Source organism: Acinonyx jubatus, chromosome B3, assembly GCF_027475565.1.
Source record: "Acinonyx jubatus isolate Ajub_Pintada_27869175 chromosome B3, VMU_Ajub_asm_v1.0, whole genome shotgun sequence".
NCBI classification, from domain to species: domain Eukaryota; kingdom Metazoa; phylum Chordata; class Mammalia; order Carnivora; family Felidae; genus Acinonyx; species Acinonyx jubatus.
In genome coordinates this window covers 93593884-93614428 of record NC_069386.1, presented here as the reverse complement: position 1 = coordinate 93614428, position 20545 = coordinate 93593884, and the positions used below count along the sequence as shown (strand labels likewise).

Sequence of the window (20545 nt, the reverse complement as noted above, 5' to 3'; positions counted from 1 at the left end):
TGCAATTTTTGTTATTTAAAAAAATGTTTTTTTCAAAAGTACCCCAACAACGGAGTCATGACATTCTTCTAAAATAATGTTGAAGCCAAGGCAAGAAAAGTTTATTATTTTGTGGAGATAATATAATTACACTGACTGGTTGCCTATATTTTTCTAAGGAGGGAAGCTTATGTGTACTTAACTAGTTAGTATTTAAAGATGTTTATTATGTGATTTCTATTAAACACCTCCATTTAACTGCAAAATTTGTGATAGTATTGACCTTGTCAGTAGCAATAACGATCGTTATCTTTTTTGAGTGTTTATTATACGTCGAGCACGTAACTGTTACCTAGCCCCTGTGTTGCAAAACTGTAGGAGCACTTTTCCGATAAATTACATATGTTATCTCACTTAATCTCATAAGCAACTTGTTTGACAAGAATTAGAATCACATTTTTCAAATTAGAAAATACGTAGAAGTATTAATCCACTCATTGCAGGTCAAACAATTGATGAGTTACAAGGAGGCTTTGAATTCAGGTCTAAGTCAGTCTTGTGCCAGTGTATTTTCCTGTGCTCTTACAGCCCTCTCCTGTTAGTACTTTCCTCCCTGTCATGTTTAGATTTCTTGGTCTGCCACTTCCAGTAGGCTCTTGGGAATACTTTCAACCCCATTTCCCATTGGAAACATTTAAGCATTTAAGGATTCTGCTGTCACAGCTGCTTTTCAATACCTGAACCCTAGATCAATTCAAGAACTTATCTTTTTCACTCCTACATCATGAATTTTGTGCACAACCACTGAATGTCTAATAAAACAAAACAAAACAAAACAAATAATGTCAATATGAGTTTACTTTACCCTTTCAATCTCAACCAGATTCTCAATACATAGGAATTCTATATTTCTAAGTAATGCTCTTTCTTCTTAGGAGATGTTTCAGACTTCCTCAATTTTACTCTGCTTGCAAACTAGCTTCCTCTTCTACCAATAAGGTCAGCAGATAACCTTGGCTCCAATTTTCATATAAATAGAAGCCATCAGATTAGAAGTTCCTTACGTTCTTGCCACCATATCTATAAAGATTTTTGCTTCTGCACTCATTTTTCCTTTCTTCCTCCTTCCCTTCATCATATTCCCTCTCTGTTGGAGTTGAGGAGGTGTTCTGTTACTTTCTAAATCAAGTCGCTTCACTGTGCTAAGGATTTTATCCTTTCTCACCTTCTCTGGGAAACTCTCTCAAGTAATTGTCTTTGTACTTTCATTCTCTTTACTTCCCAAATTATCATTTAAACATGTTAAGAACAGTCCTATATATATTTTTTAATTAAAAAAAATTAAAGTTTATTTTTGAGAGGGACATAGAGTACAGGAAGGAGAGGGGCAGAGAGAGAGGAAGACACGGAATCTGAAGCAGCCTCCAGCTCTGATCTGTCAACACACAGCCTGATGTAGGGCTTGAACCCATGAACTGTGAGATCATGACCTGAGCCGAATTAGGATGCTTAACCGACTGAGCCATCCAGGGGCCCCAAGAACAATCCTATCTTAAACACACATACACACACAGCAATTAAATGGCTTCCTTTAATCTCAAACACTCCTATAACTATTACAACTGTAGTTTTATTTCTCCCTTCACTGCCAGACGTATTGAGAAAATGTTTATGTTCTAACTTTATTTCCTGATCTCTGAGTCACTTCTCCAACCCTCATCAGTCCATCTCTTGACCTAAATCTCCACTCTTGCCTTCTTCCTAGGGACCTTTCTCAATTGTGATTTTACTTTATCTCTTCCTAGCATTTGACAAACTGTTGACCATTTCCTTATGTCTTGGGTTCCATAACATCACATTTTCCCCATTATATGCCTCTGTATCAGACCATTTCTTCTCATTTTATGGAGTCTTCCCTCTCCCCATTCTTTACATGTAGATGCTCTTCACAATGATGTCCTTAACACTTTACACCTCTGCTTCATATACTTTCAATGAGCCATCAGTTAAACTCCCATGACTAATTTTCACTGTATGCTGACTATTCCCAATCTTCATCTTCGCTCCATATCTCTGTCTTGTGCTTCGTGTTGAGGTATTGTAAGCGTCATAATTGCAAAATGTTGAAATTTGAACACACAATCTTCATCAAACCTGTATTTCCTCTTGCATTCTCTAGCTCAGTGAATGAATGAGAAGACCATCCACCTAATAGTCTAAGCCAGACACCCTGGGATCATTTGTCCATTTGTCTCACAGTTATCCCCATCCCTTTATGCCTGTTTCCACTCACAATAAATAGTGTCAATTGTTTAATCCCATCACCATTTAACATTTGTTAACATTTAACATTTATCATGTTTATGAATTCTCACTGCCACTTTTTCTACTTTTTCTTTTTTCTCTCATAACTACCACCCTCTTCTTTCTTTCTTTCTTTCTTTCTTTCTTTCTTTCTTTCTTTCTTTCGAGAGATAACATGCAAGCGGGGCAGGGTGGCAGAGGGAGGGAAAGAGAGGGAATCCCAACTAGACTTCACAATGTCAACATGAAGCCCATTTCAGGGCTCAAATTCACAAACCATGAGATCGTGACCTGAATTGAAATCAAGAGTCAGATACTTAACCAACTGAGCCACCCAGGTGCCCAGCCACCCTCATTTCTTATTGTAATTATTGCCACAGTGTCTTAAACGGTGTCCTGAACTTCACTTTTACTTGCTGAAGTTATTACCCACAATGGCTCTCAGAATGACTTTTAAAACCGAAAATATAACTATGTCACTTTTAAGCTTAAAATTCATTGGTCTTGAAACAAAATCCAAACTTTTTATTATGGCCACTGTGCTCTGTTTCAGTGGTTCCCTACTTATGTCTGATCATTCCCCATTCCTTTCTCTATGTACTTTGGAACCCGCCATGGAGAGGTTTCAGTTCCCCAAGCACACATACAGCCTTGTGCTGATTCTGCACCTTCTACATGAGCTGTTCTCTCTGCATATGGTGCATTTCCCCAACCCACTTCTCCCTCCATGGTTCTTCTATTTCCCATTCTCAGACTGGGCACTTATTTCTTCTCAGCCTTCCTTGGGTTCTAAGACATAGAGAACTGCTCAAAGTCATAGCAATACTGCCTTATAATTACCTGGGTTTTTTTTTGCCTTTATCTTATTTGAATTGTATTCTTTATTGTTTATAAGCATGGTAAGGGTGGAAAATATGTCAATTTCATTCATCATTAAATTCCCAGCACTTAGAACAGTGCCAAGCACAATAAATGCTTAATAAATATTTCTTGAAAAAATTAATAAAAATAAGCTATGTTCTGTAATAAAATTACAATTAAAAGGAACATTTAATCCCATTGGATGATTAAAACATAAAGTGTTTTATATACATGATAACATGCATTCTTAGAAACAACTCTCTGAATAGGAGAGACTGTTGTTTTACACAAGAGGATTGAGACTTAAAAAATGTTCAGTGACTTGCCTAAGGTAAAAAAGAAAGGGATTAAAAAATAATAACTAGAACTCCTGATGTCTGGTTCAGTGTTACTTTTGCTGTATTACACTGGCTGAAATTCTGAAAGTACAAAATTTGCATACGTTGTTGTATTGGAGAAGTTTATATGATGCACAAAACTAGTACGGCCAACTAATCAGTAGTAACTAACGTTAAGACAAGACTAATAGTTACCATTTATTGACTGCTATGTTACTTGCTAGTTGTCCTCTACTAGATGTTAGCTTAACTATTTGAACAGAATGACTATCTCAACTCACTAAGATGCCATATGCAAATGTATTTGTGTATAATGAGGAGAAAACAGACAACACACACTTCACTTCTGCAGAATATAAAACATCTAGTATTTGGGTTAGCTAATTTATGACTATTCTTTGAGCCTCATTGTAATTCATCTGTAGTCTTACGGTGGAAGAATGCTCATGCTGTGGAAATATTGCCAGATCTCTATGGTTTTATAGTTTAATCAAGTAACTCTCTTTGAGAGTTGGGAGGTGGTGGTGGATGGGTGGGATGGAGTTACATCTTCAAGTTGTAAAAGTACTATATAGTCGAGGGTTGTCACCCCGAATTACTAGAAGTGGAGTTCAAACACATCTTTGAGATTTTTTTCATCTTTTATCCTTGCAGTACTTCCCTTGGAAATGGATAATGTAAACTGTTGTTCGGGGAGATATTTATTTGCATAATGAATATTGATACAGTTCTTAAACTGATTGTCTTACAGACCGAGCTTGTAATTCTTACCTTCCTATTCATAGCATGTGTGGGAAGTACATTTTAATTGAAAAGGGACAGTCTGAAGACCATCTTTGTTTCCCATTGGGGCATTTCCAGATTGGATGAAATCTAAGGAGAGCCATCTGTTGAATATTTAGTATTCAGAACGGTAGAACTACTCCTGGCATCTGGTTTTGCCAAGTCCTAGCTAAAAATAAATATTAAATGGAACTTGCTTCCTTTTTCATTGATTTTGAACTCTTTTAGAAGAGGTTGTAAATTCCCAAGGGAAAGAAATGTAGGCATTTAATTTTCATTCTCGTTTTTCAAACATTAGGTTGAATTTTAAGATCAAAAATGCCAAGACATTTCTACTTTCATTTCTGTATTTCTGCACTGCATTTTTTATAAGTTCTTATGAAATAATGGTTACTAATTCATTGATACTGTGTATAGCACACCACTCCCCTCCCCCTCCCCGAACACACTTATCTTTTCCATAGTCATATATTAGGTTGCAGTTCTATGGTGATGTAATAAACTGTTTTGCTGGCTTTGGGGAAAGTATGTTTTCATATTTAACGTGTGACTATTAGTGCAGTGTCTTAGCTACCATCTAGCTTACACAGACCCCTTCAGATATTAAGTAGTGCCTTTATTAATAAAAGTATCCCACCAGATATGAGGTTATATACAAAAATAAGAGACAAACTGAATTAAGGCATTTTTATACAGGTTAACAGATATTACTTAAACTCCTACTGTACAGAATAATAATCCTATATGATGGAGAAAAATTAAGAAGTTTCCATAGAAATTATCTGCTCTTAAGGAGCCAAAGGACCAATTTGTTAAAAAAAAAACAGGGGTAGAGAACCACAAAATATTTTTATTTGCCTTTTTTAGAATCTACCCAAATACCAGAGTATATATACCTTATTGTTATAAGCTATCATACACCTTGAAAAATGGTCCCTGATACTGACTAGGGCTTTGAAAGCACAAAATTAAAAGAGAGAGTGGCTCACTCTTCATTCATCTTTCTAGGATAGCAAACTAGTGTTTCAAGGAAGAATAAACTAGTTTCATAATTGGCTCTGGTTTTGCCTGGCAAAGCATTGCATCAAGACTGTTTGTTCTTGTATTATTGAGGGGAGGTTCTTTACACAAAAGAATGTCATAGGCTGCACCCTGGCTAATCTTTAACAATAGGATGAGAGGCAAAACACTTGTCCTGACAATATGGCATTGTGAAAAATACTTGGCTTGTGTTTATGCCAAAACTAAAAATGCTTTCCTCTTTATGAAATAAAGAAATCTCTTATTCCTCAGAAGAAATGTTTTTGATAAATGCCAAGGATAAAGAAAGCAGAAGGAAATTGGGAAGAAAATGAGGGAAACAATTGTAGTTGAGCATGATTGTGTGGTAAACAATGATCAGCTGTTGGCACTCAGGGGGTCTGGCAATGGCAGTTTAGTTAATTCTAGAAGTGCAGAGGTATGCACTCTTCTGATTTCTCCAAGAGTCAGGGTAAATGAATAGGCTGTTAAGTGGTGAATTCCATTGTTGAATTGAATACTGAAAAAGTATGTTTAGGTTTTAGATACACGTGGATATTTTATTCTAAATTATTGCATATTACCATAACTATTTTTTAGCGATTTTAAAATGCATGCAAGCCATATAATTGAGTAATGCTTGAATACACAGCGGGGGGGGGGGGGCAAAAAATAGAGACACAAAGCACTAGAGAAAGTTTTAACAAATCAATTAGCAAAACAATGTGAACTTATTATAACCTAAATGCAAAACTTGTTTTTAGGAGCAGAAACAACTTTCCTGTTGTGTATTATATTTAGATAAGGAGTGAAAATGGCGTCTTTGTTCCTTGGGGTCTGCCTTCTTTGTTGCAGAAAATATTTTTATTCTGTGCAGTTAATTATAGTATATCAAGTAAAGATAAAACTGAAAAGAAACAATGGTGAAAATATTAGGGGGAAAAATGGCACAAAGAAGGAAAGAACAGAAATGGCAGTATCCAGATGAAACTAATAAGTGAAATTCAGTGATTCTGCTGGAATAGACATATTTATTTGGGGTTCAGAGTTAGGCTTTTTCACTGTAGGTTATGTCCTCCTTTATGCTGTGGGAGCACATTCATTTCATCCCAAATTCATCACATGTCATTGCTACTTATACTTTAGGTGACATTGCCTTCCTGAGGTAATGCAATGTCCAGGATTCAATAATCTGTCTCTTAAAAATTAGACCATACCTCCTTTAAATAGTTTAAGACATTACCAAAAGGGTTAGTAGAAATTAGTCCTTGTCAGAGTAACTTCAGCTATTTCATTAGTCCATCAACAGTGTCTTGAGCACCTATCCCTCAACATGTGGCCTTCCTGTTCAGGTAAGAATATCTTAGAATCTGTCCGTGGCCTCCTAGCCAAGCTGCCTGCTTTTCCCACTCGGTGGTGGACTCCCCTGAGGTAGTGTTCTGCCAAACAAATCTGGCTTTTCTTGCTCCCACTACTCTGACTTCAGAGGAAAGGATATGGTTTTTACTAATCTGTCTTAAGTATGAAATAAGCCCCCCTTCTTCTTCTTCTTCTTCTCCCCCTCCTCTTCCTCCTCCCCCCTCCTCCTCCTCCTCCCTCTCCCTCTCCTCTCTCTCCCTCTCCCTCTTCCTCTCCCTCTCTCCCTCCTCTCCCCCTCCCTCTCTCCTCTCCTCTCCTCTCCTCTCCTTCTCCTTCTCCTTCTCCTTCCTTCTCCTTCTCCTTCTCCTTCTCCTTCTCCTTCTCCTTCTCCTTCTCCTTCTCCTTCTCCTTCTCCTTCTCCTTCTCCTTCTCCTTCTCCTTCTCCTTCTCCTTCTCCTTCTCCTTCTTCCTTCTCCTTCTCTTCTCCTTCTTCTTCTTCTTCTTCTTCTTCTTCTTCTTCTTCTCCGTGGAACCTACCCTTTAAGTCTCTAAGAAAGCCTTTTATGGATAATAGAAGTACAATATGGAAAAGACCTTACTAGTACTATTATGAGTGGCTACTTTCTGGCCACCCAAAGCCAAACCCCTTTTCACAAAGTCTCTTACAGGCTGCCTTTTACTCTGCTCACAATCCACTTCATGCCTAAGTTTAGGAACATGTATCTCCTCTAAGGAGAACACCCTCAATCAAATGACCATTCTCCACATTGCAGGCCTTCCTGAAAAACATTCTTCCCTGTCCCCGTCTCAGCATCTTCAAAGGACTCTACATGCTCTGTCCTTTGCTGAAGTTCTTCCTAGTAAAATATATAACTGCTCTCTTGAGAGGAAACCCATCAGCAGCTTCATCCTCAGATAAAAGAAAACAGTAGTCTGGAAGGAGTACATCTCTCTAGTTCTGAATTATTCAGTATGAGGCAGTAGAGAATGTAAGAACTTGGGATGTTAAGTAAGAAATACAGATTTGAATTCATCTCCACTGCTCACTACCTATAAGCCTATGTTTCCTCATCTATAGAATGGTATTATTATTCATTCCATACAGGAATGAATATATGTATATAAAACATTTTGTCTGAGCTAGGCATAAGTTTTCATTGACTATTAGCAAATTTAGGTGAATAAAATCTCTGTATATGAACTCACAGAACAGTTTATGAATCTCTAAATAAACCAGGTCCTGACCCTCATCACAGCCTCTCCTGGAGGGCCTTGCTGCTATTCTGTCCACTTCTGCTCTCCATTTTCTACAAATACCTGCCCAAAGAATAACTATACATGAATAGTCACTTACTTCTGGAGAAAGAGAAACAAGTTGACACTTTTCCCCAAGGAAACATCAAAGCTTGACAAGATAAAAATTTAAAACTCTTAAGGTGAGACTGATTTCTCAGATATATCCTTAGATAATGACATGTGTTTTATCAAAACTAACCTTATTTGCATTGAGGTAACTTCCTTATTTGCAGACTTATTGGAGAACTCAGCATATTTGTTTTATCTTTGTGTTGCAAAAAGAAAAACCAAAAATACCAACAAAACAAAACTAAACTTGATGCAAAATTTACCCCAGAGTAGGGGAACCTGGGTGGCTCAGTCGGTTAAGCATCCAACTCTTGATTTCAGCTCAGGTCATGATCTCATGGCTTGTGAGCTCAAGCCCCATGTGTGGCTCTGCATTGACAGTGTGTGGAGCCTGCTTGGGATTCTCTCTCCCATTGCTCTCTGCCCTTCCTCCACTTGCACTCTCTCCCTCTCTCAAAATAAATAAACTTAAAAAAAAAAGAATTTATCCCAGTGTAAGAAATGGAATGCCAAGGAGCAAGTACTTTTTATATCTTTTATATGATTTATTTTCCATTTCATGACCATTAGTGTTGAAAAAAATATATAGCATTAATCACTTCACTCTATGGCATCTATCAAAAAGGTTTATTTGGCCATATACCATTGTATCAAAAAGCCCAGAAGCATTGGATTTTTATTATGGTAGATACTGTTAATTTCACTTGTATTTTTTTTTTTGAGAGAGAAAGAGAGAGAGCAGGGGAGGGGCAGAGGGAGAAGGAGAGAGAGAATCTTAAGCAGGCTCCATGCCCAGTACAGAGCTCCACACTTGGCTACATCTCATGACCCTGAGATCATGACCTGAGATGAAATCAAAAGTTGGCCATTTAACCAGCTGAGCCACCTAGGTGCCCCTCAGTTGTATTTTCTAAAAATTAGTACTTCAATCCAGATTATTATGCAGAATTCAGTTGTTCCTTTGCATATCATTAAATTGCAATGTTCCTTAAAAGGGACATTTAGAATAAGATCACCGTGGGAGGAAGTGCAAGATTATGTGATAGCAGATGGGACTAAGTACATAGAAAGTAACAGTCAGCTGCCTGCCCCCCAAATTTGAAGATAAGACATTCATTGAAAATGAAGTTATAGAGTATTAAATATAGAAGGTAAGATCAGGATTCGTATAAGAAACCCACCTGAATCAATGTTCTGTGAATGATGGGTCTAAAATCACAGAAACAATATATCACAAGCAGGGAGAGTTCCATGGCATTAAATCTTGAATGTTTGAATACATAATGCATCTGAAACTTAATTCTAACGCTAAGATGACAAATAAATTTCATTGAAAATGGCAATTACAATTAAATGATAGTGACTGCCTCAGCTGCTTGCTGCTTTGACAGAGTCTAAGATTAAGTCCAGATTTATCAGAAAAGACTGTAATTAACATCCGATATGCTGTAGTGTCAAGGAATGGCAGCAGACCATTTGCTGATCCTTTTGGTACCCTGTCTTATAAAGGTTATGGTCACAAACTCTAGGAGAACAGTAAGATATTTTAAGGCAATTATGAAATGAAGTTTTGATTTGGTTCTAGTGCTAAAAACCGAGAGTGCCATCCCTGTCTCTGTGATTGAGATGGATTCTACACGATGGCATAACTAGATGGCACTAGCTACTGATGTGATCTATCTAATTACCATGGGTCCTGAAATCTGATTTTAGTACTGATTATAATCAGTATTCTGAATATTTTTTATTCCCCATATTGGTTTACTCAGTGGGAAAGACCATACTGATCAAGTATGTATAAGTATTTCATTTGTTTGGTGCCCGTATTTCTCATTATAAATTAATAGGTAGGAGATCTATTATCAGTTGGTTTATGCATTAGTGTCTTGAGAGTTTGCTTAGCCAGAGTCCTTCCAATTGAGTAAACCATGCTGTTATATCTGGTTGTGTGACAAAATCATGATGGTCTAGGAAACTGAGGACCTAAACTGGGAGTGTCCAGTCTAAATCATCTCTGCAAGGCCTCCCCAAGTGTCCAGCCAGTGTCACTGCAATATAATATCTTTATAGTATAATATAATATCCTTATAAAATTCCAAAATCAAAAGAAGCTCATTAACTGTGTACCCATTTTTATAAAGCACATGTTTGATAAATTATGTTATTACTACATAAGTCATGGTATTTGTTGAGAGTTCAGAATACTGGCCTCAATAGGGGAAACATCTATGTGTATACAAACTCGTTATTATATGCATATGTACATATGATTATGTAAACATAAATTAATCTCATAATCTTGCTTTCTCAGTTATGAAAGTTTTAAGGTATACTTTTCCCAAACTTTTAGTAACGTAAATCCCCTCTTCATAAGAAACATGGGATCTACTTTAGTAATATTACGTAATATCTAATAAAAGAAATTACTAAAATAAAACTGTCCCCCAAATAGTGCTTCATTATCTTATTACTCATACCAGTTCTCTAAATCTGTTACAACCCCTAAGGATGCCATATATACCTGTGAACTTTGAAGACTGGTTGATGACAAATGAAGACATTATAGCCCATTTTAAATGGACTGGCCCTATAAAAGATACATGTTTACTGCCAGTGATTAATTTCAACCAGAATAAAGTAGACATGATCATGATTTTTTTTTCTCCTGAAATGCTTAATAGGCTTACAGAAATTTTCAAAATGTGCAATTCCTAGGGAAGGTAATGGCTAATTGCACTGTGTTAATTAAATTACAATTTTGTGAACCAGTTAGAAAGGACTGTACATATTATGAACAATAGTACAGGACCTTACTATTGCCTAACACAAAGTTTCAGGAAAGAAAATGCTTACTTTTAGGCTTCATACATTTGTAAATATTGCAGAATTGAGGAAATAAATCATGGTATATCATAGATAAAAAAAAAGTATGTCTTTCAAATTACAGTGCTTCTGTGAAATACCCTTATTTGAGTTAATAGATATCTTTTATTTCTGCACAAAGAAACTATCCTTTTGTAGGTAGAATTTTGAGATATGCATAAACTTACAACTACACCTCTGATGCATTGATTAAAATGGCGACTTCTGTTTACCAACTGGTTTGAACAGCATTTTCCTAGAAGTGGTTCTTTGTTTAGGTGCCATGTGACCACTGCCTTAAGTTGTAATCGCAACATACAACTGGATTAATAATGTGTCTTCTGAAAAAAAAGACTCTCAGAAAACAAAGAACTGGGGCTTTGGCAGATAACATTACTGTAGAGCAAAGCCAATCTGGTAACACTAAGAGTTAGACATTTTTTCGTTTTCAGCTTTGAGCAGGAGTCAGTGGACTTCTGAATAATAGCTAACATGAGTAACAGAGGCTATAGATTTGCATAAGCCATTTAGGGCATAATCAAGATTTTTACTATTGTCTTTTGAAACCAAAATCTAATAAATATGTCAAATCCATCTCTCTTGCAGTACTTGAAAGCTTTACAAGCTATGAAGCACTTCACAAACTTTATTCTTACTTAATTGCACTGTAAATTAGCATAAATCAATGAAGATGTGATTAGTCTTTTATGCTTAGGATTGAGTATCATGAACACACATACACAAAGATACCATAGCCCACTTACATGTGTATTACTAGTGAGTCTATTCAGAGATACCTTTTGTCTTTTTAACAATGTTCTCCTTCCTGTGATGCCATTTAGCTCTCGGTAGAGTTCTTCAGAAATTGCACATTTGATACATTCTATTTAGACAATAAAATGATTTCCATAAACTTAAACTTTTTAAAGCAGACCATATGAAATACAATAAAATCTCATTCACTTAAATCCTCATGATCTAGTTTGATGACATGTTAATTAAAAAGAACAAATACACAATTAGGATATGACAGCTATTGAAAACCAGGCTTGTCTCTCCTAGATTATTTGAAAGAGTAAAGTAAATATACACATTATTTTAAGATACTTTGAGAACAAAATTATTGTGTTACACCATGCAATTATTTAAGCAACTCTCAAAGGACAAATCAGACTATGTAATGGAGACTACAGTGTAGTGTTCTGGGTGTGTATGTAATTTTTAAAAACTGTATCATGGGATCTGAGGCATTGTAAAAATGTGTATTTCGAAGCCAGCTTATTCCAAATAAAGTGGGGAATATAGTGACATATAGTTTTTTCCTTGGTATCTCCCACAGTATAATCATACAATAATATGTGAAGTTTGATCATGTGCTATTAAATAATGTGCAATTCTAAATCTACATTGTTTAATATCATAGATTATGACATTAGGGGGAAAATGATTGATAGCTCCTAAACAATGGCCACCATCTGAACAATTTATTTCCCCCTCTTCCCCCCTCCTTTTTTTTTTTTTTTTGCTATTTCCCAATGCTGCTTTTTTATTCTTTTTTTCTTTAATTTTAATTCCAGTATAGTTAGCATACAGTGATATATTTCAGGTGTACAATATAATGTATCCAACAATTCTATACAACATCTGGTGCTAATCGCAAGAAGTGAGGTCCTTAATCCCATCACCTATTTCATCCACCTCCACCCACATCCTCTCTGTTAACTTGATTTGTTCTCTGTAGTTAAGAGTCTGTTTTTTATACCCTTTGTTCATTTGTTTTGTTTCTTAAATTCCACATAGGAGTGAAATCATATGGTATTTGTCTTTCTCTGACTGATTCATTTTGCTCAACGTTACACTTTCGAGTTCCATCCATGTTGTCACAAATAACAAGATTTCATTCTTGTTTATGGCTGAATAATATTCCATTGTATATGTGTATCACATCTTCTTATCCATTCATCTATCGATGGATGTTTGGGCAGCTTCCATAGTTTGGCTCTTGTAAATAATGCTACTATAAACATCAGGGTACATGTATCCCTTTGAATTAGTATTTTTGTATTCTTTTTCTTTAAATGTTTATTTTTGAGAGAGAGAGAGACAGAGACAGAGCAAGAGAGAGCTAGTGGAGAAGGGGGACAGAGAGAGAAGGAGAGAGAGGATCCCAAGCAGGCTCCAAGCTGTCAGTGGGGAGCCCAGTGCAGGGCTCAAATAATGAGTTGTGAGATCATGACCTAAGCCGAAACCGAGAGTCAGACGCTTAACCAACCAAGCCACCCGGGCATCCCAGTATTTTTGTATTCTTTAGGTAAATACCCAGTAATGCAATTACTGGATCATAGAGTAATTCTATTTTTAACTTTTTGAGGAGTCTCCATACTGTTTTATATAGTGGCCTGGAGCAATTTGCATTCCCACCAGCAGTGCACAAGGATTCTTTTTTTCCACATCCTCATCAACACGTGTTGTTTCTTGCCCTTCTCTCTTTTTTTGAAATCTTAAATAGGCTTCATGCCCAGCCCAACATGGGCCTTAAGCTCACGGCTCTGAGATCAAGACTGATCAAGAGTTGGCAGATGCTTAACCGACTGAGCCACCCAGGTGCCCCTTGCCCCTTTTCTTTTTAATCATCATTTTCTCCTACTTCATCAAAGCTCTTTTTTATTTTTCTCATTTTATTTTTGCAACTCCTTCCCCACGACAACAATACTGTATTATTAGGTGTTAGTATCCATATATTGAGAAATTTAAAAGAAGCTCTCTTCTTTCCCATTCTTTTCCTTATATCTTTTTTTTCTGTCTCTTTTCTTAATTTAGTTGGCATGAGAGCTCATTGTTCTTGCCAACTTAGATGGGAGTTCCAATTTATAAGCAGATTTATGTCAACATTGATCAGAAGGAGAAAAAAAAGGCTAATTAGGCAAGCTGGTACCTACTTTTATTTTCTTCCTTTTCTCATGAAATGAACCTGAGTTTTTTGATGTGTCAGTGGAACCAAAACCATGTTCTAAGTGAAGGCTCTCCATGTTGCAAATTCTGTAGGTATAGAATGTGGGTAGGCAAGAGAATGCTGAACAGCAAATGAATTGTTTGGAACTAACAGATTCTTCCAGCAGATGCTTTAATAGTAATACCTGTGAATAATACTGTGACTGATCTGTACTACAGTTTAAAGTGTTACCATTACTGAAGTTCTGTAAAAATGAAGTAATTTCAGTGTCTACATTTCCTAACTTAACATACTCTATGGAGTATGTTTCATACATTTTATGTTTCTTTTATCTTTTTTTACTTTATTTCACTGGTTATTTTTTATGAGAAGCTGAGTGAATAATATAATTTATATAAAACGTCATCATAATTTAATATAATGTTGCATTCATAACTAGTATTAGTGCTTGAAATATAAGTGAATCAGGTTTTAGAAGAGAACTAATGGTAATTTGTAATTTTGCTTCTGGTAAAGGAAGAATATCAAGAAGATAGATACGTATTTCTTCTATGTTAGCATGACTGAGACTAGGGCGAATAAAGGAAAGGTAGTTATTCATTCAACAAACATTTTTTGAGCACATACTAGCATGAGCAGTGTGAAAAAAATTATGAGCAAGTCTGAAAAGATTCCTGAATCCATTTATATTTGGGTAACTAAATAAGCAAATAAGCAAAAAATAAAGAAGTGAAATAGCTGTACATTTTGTCAGGTATTATTACAGAAGCATACTGTATGGTGTGGCAGAGATCTTGAGGGGATCTACTCTTCCTTGAGACATTGAGGAGGAGACATTGAAGCTGAGATCTTAAGCACCTACATTTTTAAGCTACTGCAGTAACATTATCTCTCTCCTCAAATCCTGACATGCTAAGACCCTAAATAATTGAACTAAGCCAGTGATTCAAAGTGGCATTTTAATTTAAATAAAATAATTTGTGGTTACATACTATTGCAACTTACTGGTTTTATGATTTAGGACAAGTTACTTAAACTTTGTAAAATAGGAAAAATAATGCCAACTTCAGTGGATTTTTATAAGGATGCAATTATTTCTTCCTCTCAAAGATACTCCTTTTTTGCCATATTGTTTGTTCCCACTCTCCATTTTCTACTTCTCTACTCAGCTAAGGTCTTGAGCAGCTCTGTAGTTGCTGATGTTAATTTATCTCATTTCTCAAAACCACTACAGCCAGGCTTCATCCCTCACCACTCACACTGTCCTGTTGAGGTCAGTTATGACTTCCACGTTAAATTCAAAGGTAAATTTGTAGTCATCATTGTATTGATCTGTGAGTGTCACTTAACATCATCAAGTCATTTGCTTTTCTCTCTGGTTCCTGTCCACTTACCTTCTAGACCCCATGAGTCTGTATTTCCTCAGTACTGTTGTTTATTACTATTTTTTCATTTATGCTGTCTTTATTTTTTCTTCCTTTGCCCCTTTCCTCCTTTTTTCCTTCCCTCCCTCCCTCCCTCCCTCCCTCCCTCCCTTCCTTCCTTCCTTCCTTCCTTCCTTCCTTCCTTCCTTCCTTCTTATGCCTTTTTTAGTGGTGCCTCCTCAGTTACCCAGGACTGAGACCTCTTCCCTCTTCTGTCTGCATGCACTGCAGACCTAAAGAGAACTGATACATGAATAACAAACACCTAAACACATATGTTCAGCCCAGACTACTCTTTGAACCTCCAAACCATATTCTACTACTTCCTTGGCATCCCAATGTGAAGTCTAAAAAGACATCACATGAATGATGCACAATTACTGACCTTTTCCCTGGCTGTGAACCTTCCTCTCCTACACTTTTTCATGTAAGTATTAATGGACCTTCCATCACTTCATTGCTCAAGTAGAAACCTTGGATTCATCCTTGAAGTCTCTCCAGGACCAGCTTCTCAAGAGTGTAACCATTGCAGTCATGCAGGGTTCCACACTCAGAGAGGCTCTGTGCTTGGTTTGATGTTCTGCTATCTCTGTATTAAAATGCTTACTTTTTTTTTCAACAAAACCTTACAGTTTCATTTTTCTCTGAGCCCCACAATGGCTGTCCTCCTCCCCCTTCTTACACTCTGTATTCAACCTGTACATCTGCTATCATCTCTTGCTGAGTTAACATATCTTGACAGCATCCTAACTGGTCTTCCTGCCTCAAGGTTTGTCCCCCCTTTAGTCTGTTTTCCACACAGCAGCCAGAGTGATGTTGTGTGTGTATTACATGTATTTTATATTATAATATATGTATAATGTGTGTGCATTATATGACTGTGTATTACATGTGTGTATTATATCATTGTATTATATCATTCTCCTGTTTAAAATCATTTAATGACTGATAGTTTCCAATTTAATTCAGAGTAAATGCAGTTAGCAAAAAGCCCTACATGATCTGATCACCCATAACTGTTGACTTCATTTGCCATTACCCTCCCTCCAGTCTACCCCATTCTATAAATTCTCCACCTCGGGGGTTTTGCATTGCTATTTCTGCATCCTGGAAGGGCCCCTATATACCCATATGGTGCACTCTGTCATCTACATAAAAACTTAGCTCACATATCTTCAGGAAAGTCTTCCATGATCACTATATTTAGGTTGCAATCCCTGAACCCCTCAGAATCCTTTTTCACCCTGTACTTTTTTTTATCCTTTTGCAGTATTGATCACCATAATATGACATATATTTTTATTTATTTATTTATTTATTTATTTATTTATTTATTTATTTAAGATGTCTCTGTCTCTACTACTACATTGTAGGAGTTATGAGGGCAAGAACTTTGTCTGCTTTTTCACTGCTGATCCTCAGCATTGTAGAGTAAGAAGTTAGCACATAGTAGGTATCAGTAATAGCTTTCAATTAATGACATTAAATGAGGCAATGTACATAAAGGGCATGCTATATAAATACAATAATACATAATAATAAATAAGTATAATTTAATATATATGTTTTTTAATTTAATTTTTTTTATTTTTTTAAATTTACATCCAAATTAGTCAGCTTATAGTACAAGAATAATTTCAGGAGTAGATTCCTTAATGCCCCTTACCCATTTAGCCCATCTCCCCCTCCCACAACCCCTCCAGTAACCCTCTGTTCGTTCTCCATAATTAAGAGTCTCTTCTGTTTTGTCCCCTTCCCTGTTTTTATATTATTCTTGTTTCCCTTCCCTTATGTTCATCTGTTTTGTCTCTTCAAGTCCTCATATGAGTGAAGTCATATGATTTTTGTCTTTCTCTGACTGACTAATCTCACTTAGCAGAATACCCTCCAGTTCCATCCACATAGTTGCAAATGGCAAGATTACATTCTTTTTGATTGCAGAGTAATACTCCATTGTATGTATATACCACATCTTCTTTATCCATTCATCCATCGATGGGCATTTGGGCTTTTTCCATACTTTGGCTATTGTTGATAGTGCTGCTATAAACATGGGGGTGCATATGTCCCTTTGAAGCAGCACATTTGTATCCCTTGGATAAACACCTGGTAGTGCAATTGCTGGGTTGTAGGGTAGTTCTATTATTAGTTTTTGAGGAACTTCCATACTGTTTTCCAGACTGGCTGCAAGAGCTTGCATTCCCACCAACAATGCAAAAGAGATCCTCTTTCTCCAACTCCTCGCCTACATCTGTTGCCTGAGTTGTGAATGTTAGCCATTCTGACAGATGTGAGGTGGTATCTCATTGTGGTTTTGATTAGTATTTTCCTGATGACTGATGTTGAGCATTTTTTCATGTGTCAGTTGGCCATCTGGATGTCTTCTTTGGAGAAGTGTCTATTCATGTCTTTTGCCCATTTCTTCACTGGATTATTTGTTTTTTGGGTGTTGCGTTTGTTAAGTTCTTTATAGATTTTGGATACTAACCCATTATCTGATATGTCATTTGCAAATATCTTCTCCCATTGTGTCGGTTGCCTTCTAGTTTTGCTGATTGTTTTCTTCGCTGTGCAGAAGCTTTTTATTTTGATGAGGTCCCAATAGTTCATTTTTGCTTTTGTTTCCCTTGCCTCTGGAGATGTGTTGAGTAAGAGGGTGCTGTGGCCAAGATGAAAGAGGTTTTTGCCTGCTCACTCCTCGATTTTGATGGCTTCCTGTCTTACTTTGAGGCCTTTCATCCATTTTGAGTTTATTTTTGTATCTGGTGTAAGAAAGTGGTCCAGGTTCATTCTTCTGCATGTCGCTGTCCAGTTTTCCCAGCAACACTTGCTAAAGAGACTGTCTTTATTCCATTGGATATTCTTTCCTGCTTTGTCAAAGATTAGTTGGCCATACATTTGTGGGTCCATTTCTGGGTTCTCTGTTCTGTTCCATTGATCTGAGTGTTTTGTGCCAGTACCATAATGTCTTGATGATTACAGCTTTGTAGTATAGCTTGAAGTCCGGGATTGTGATGCCTCCTGCTTTGGTTTTCATTTTCAAGATTGCTTTGGCTATTCGGGGTCTTTTCTGGTTCCCTACAAATTTTAGGATTATTTGTTCTAGCTCTGTGAAGAATGCTGGTGTTATTTTGATAAGGATTGCATTGAATATGTAGATTGCTTTGGGTAGTAATGACATTTTGGCAATATTTGTTCTTCCTAGCCAGGTGCATGGAATCTTTTTCCATTTTTTTGTGTCTTCAATTTCTTTCATAAGCTTTCTATAGTTTTCAATGTATAGATTTTTCACCTCTTTGTTTAGATTTATTCCTAGATATTTTATGGTTTTTGGTGCAATTGTAAATGGGATCGATTCCTTGATTTCTCTTTCTGTTGCTTCATTGTTGGTGTATAGGAATGCAACCAATTTCTGTGTGATTTTATATCCTGCAACTTTGCTGAATTCATGGATGAGTTCTAGCAGTTTTTTGGTGGAATCTTTGGGATTTTCCATATAGAGTATCATGTCATCTGCAAAGAGTGAAAGTTTGACCTCCTCCTGGCTGATTTGGATGCCGTTTATTTCTTTGTGTTGTCTGATTGCAGAGGCTAAGACTTCCAATACTATGTTGAATAACAGTGGAGACATTGGACATCCCTGTCTTGTTCCTGACCTTAGGAGGAAAACTCTCAGTTTTTCCCCATTGAGGATGATATTAGTGTTGGATTTTGATATATGGCTTTTATGATCTCGAGGTATGCTCCTTCTATCCCTACTTTCTTGAAGGTTTTTATCAAGAAAGGATGCTGTATTTTGTCAAATGCTTTCTCTGCATCCATTGAGAGGATCGGATGGTTCTTGTCCTTTCTTTTATTGATGTGATGAATCACATTGATTGTTCTGTAGATATTGAACCAGCCCTGCCTGCATCCAGGTATAAATCCCACTTGGTTGTGGTGAATAATTTTTTTAAGGTATTGTTGGATCTGGTTGGCTAATATCTTGTTGAGGATTTTTGCAGCTGTGTTCATCAGAGAAATTGGTCTATAGTTCTCCTTTTTAGTGGGGTCTCTGTCCTGTTTTGAAATCAAGGTAACACTGGCTTCCTAGAAAGAGTTTGGAAGTTTTCCTTCCATTTCTATTTTTTGGAACACCTTCAAGAGAATAGGTGTTAACTCTTCCTTAAATGTTTGGTAGAAGTCCTCTGGAAAGCCATCTGGCCCTGGGCCCTTGTTTTTTGGAGATTTTTGATTACTAATTTGATTTCCTTCCTGGTTATGGGTGTTGTCAAATTTTCCTTTTTCTTCCTGTTTCAGTTTTGGTAGTGTATATATTTCTAGGAATTTGACCATTTTTCCAGATTGCCCATTTTATTGGGATATAATTCCTCATAATATTCTCTTATCATTTTTTATTTCTGCTGTGTTGGTCGTGATCTCTCCTCTTTCATCTTGATTTTATTTATTTGGGTCCTTTCCTTTTTCTTTTTGATCAAACTGGCTAGTGGTTTATGAATTTTGTTAATTTTTTCAAAGAACCAACCAGCTTCTGGTGTCATTGTTCTGTTCTACTGTTTTTTTTTTTTTTTTGGTTTTGATAGCATTAATTTTGGCTCTAATCTTTATTATTTCCTGACTTCTGCTCGTTTTGGGTTTTATTTGCTCTTCCTTTTCCACCTCCTTAAGGCGTAAGGTTAGGTGGTATATCTGAGATCTTTCTTCCTTCTTTTTTTTTTTCCTCAAAGTCTTTTTTTTTTTAATTTTTTATATGAAATTTTTTGTCAAATTGGTTTCCATACAACACCCAGTGCTCATCCCAACAGGTGCACTCCTCAATGCCCATCACCCACCCTCCCCTCCCTCCCACCCCCCATCAACCCTCAGTTCTCAGTTTTTAAGAGTCTCTTATGGTTTGGCTTCCTCCCTCTCTTCTGTGTTTCTCAGGATCCACATAAGAGTGAAAACATATGGTATCTGTCTTTCTCTGTATGACTTATTTTACTTAGCATAACAGTCTCAGTTCCATCCACGTTGCTACAAAAGGCCATATTTCATTCTTTCTCATTGCCCAGTAGCATTCCATTGTGTATATAAACCACAATTTCTTTATCCACTCATCAGTTGATGAACATTTAGGCTCTTTCCATAATTTGGCTATTGTTGAAAGTGCTGCTATAAACACTGGGGTACAAGTGCCCCTATGCATCAGCACTCCTGTATCCCTTGGGTAAATTCCTAGCAGTGCTATTGCTGGGTCATAGGGTAGACCTATTTTCAGTTTTTTTGAGGAACCTCCACATTGTTTTCCAGAGTGG

At 36.6% G+C, this 20545-nt stretch overlaps 1 protein-coding gene across 3 annotated transcripts in view; it reads left to right on the top strand.

The window, feature by feature from the left end:
• MDGA2 (MAM domain containing glycosylphosphatidylinositol anchor 2) overlaps positions 1–20545 on the top strand; it is an 846425-nt gene that overhangs the window by 300461 nt on the left and 525419 nt on the right. The gene's annotated exons all lie outside the window — the stretch shown is intronic.